Consider the following 1,713-nt stretch of genomic DNA (forward strand, 5'->3'; position numbering starts at 1 on the left):
TCCAAGTCTTCATAATTAGCAGACAGGGAAGCTGATAAGAGTTGTTGAGATGCAATTGTAGTTTGGCGCTCAATGGGTTGACCCTCTAGGTCAGTGGTCCCCAAGCTTTTGGAGCTTGCAGACCACTAACTCTACAGACTCTGGACTGTGCATGCGCTGGTAGCCGTGTGTTAAAGGGGAAGAAACTTCCCCCAGAGTGACTTCATGATGCCAGAAACCACCCACTCCTCCATTGTAGGTCCTAGCCTGCGATGGGAGAGTGGGCGAGTTGTGTCCTTGAGCCTGCGATGCATACGGGAGGCATGGTCCACGGCTCTGGCCTGTGCGCCCCCTCTAGGGGGGTCCTTCTCCTGTACCCGCTGTGGGGTGCACTGGCCAGAGCTGTGGACCACCGCTATTGTTGAGAAAGGTTACATAGAGAAGTCCAAGCATGGGGTTACAGGCGGGGAGGATGACTTCTCGGGATCACAGGTAGTGGAGGAGTTGGATGTACTGGAGAGCATGGCCATATTTGTACATATCCAGGTGGTACAGCCATGCAAGGTAGCTCATAGGTTGATATACTGCTGTGAGGATATAAGAGCTGTAGTAGTAGATGCTGTAGGGAAATTATGAAAGTGGTGGGAAAAATGTGCAGGACAAATTACAAGAAGCATGGCAGTAGGTAAATCTATTCAGGTAATATACAGGAGAGGCACAACTTCTGAGCAGGAAGAAAGGTGTCCCAGATGAGTAATTCCGCTTATCCTTTAGCAGGGCTCAGTAGTATAGCAGGTGCTATCTGAGGAAGACTTGGCAAGGAGCTGTGTTGTTAGGAGGGGGCTGCTTGGAGCTGACAAGGAGGGAGAGCCGGCTGCATGGAGAGATGACATGCATCTGTGAGATGACAGGGAGGGAGAGCAAGCCCGTTGTGTGTCACAGAAGCGTGGAAGACTTCTCGTGCATCCTGCACTGGAAGATGAATGGAAGTTCCTCGTCCCTGGAGTGATGCAGGCATCATGTTAGGGGGAGGTGCGCGTCCACGCAGCCAGTGCGCGCCCCCGCATCCCTCATCCCTCCTCCAAGCCCCGTGTTCTATTGGATTTTTGCAGCCTCTTGATGCTGGATCGGGGAGAGATGGAGGCAGCGCCGACCACAGGGAGCTCTGAGCCCTGCTACACACTGCACTACATGTAGAAGAAGCGATCCCCCCAAATCCTTCATCCAGGGGTAAGACTCATTACTCCCATGTCACCCGTCTGTGTTCAATGTCATGATGTGTGTGCTATGTGATCCTATGGCATTACAATGGGGAGAAGCTGCTCTGCAATGTACATGGGACCATCATACTGCTGCTTCCTCACCATGTATTTATTTCATCCTATTCCCCCTGCACTGACACCAATTCGACACACCACCTGTCCTGGGGACATGAATGGCAGGGTTCAGGGAAATGGGATCAAGGCTCTTCAGTATTAACTCTACAGGGGCAGCAAGAATGGACCATACCTGTCTGCAGGTGGCTGAGCTTCTGATATCTCATTCATTGGGCTTACTGCCCCTCTGTGTCCTCTCTGCAACAGTCCTGGGTGTGCAAAATAACTTACTCTGTCTATCCAGCTTTCTATCTATCTAGCCATCTTTCCATCTATCTAGCCATCTTCCTATCGTCCATCTATCTATATCTATCTATCTATCTATCTATCTATCTATCTATCTATCTATCTATCTATC

The 1,713-nt window shown here is 50.6% G+C and overlaps 1 protein-coding gene across 1 annotated transcript in view; it reads left to right on the top strand.

Annotated features, from left to right (window-relative positions):
* The first annotated feature begins 1,080 nt into the window (after window positions 1-1,080).
* Window positions 1,081-1,713, top strand: part of FUT9 (fucosyltransferase 9) — a 107,579-nt gene continuing 106,946 nt past the window's right edge. Inside the window, exon 1 of the mRNA XM_072408662.1 lies at window positions 1,081-1,209. The gene's annotated coding sequence lies outside the window, so the exon portion shown is untranslated. The remainder of the gene's footprint in view (window positions 1,210-1,713) is intronic.

Source organism: Pyxicephalus adspersus, chromosome 4 (assembly GCF_032062135.1).
Source record: "Pyxicephalus adspersus chromosome 4, UCB_Pads_2.0, whole genome shotgun sequence".
NCBI lineage: Eukaryota > Metazoa > Chordata > Amphibia > Anura > Pyxicephalidae > Pyxicephalus > Pyxicephalus adspersus.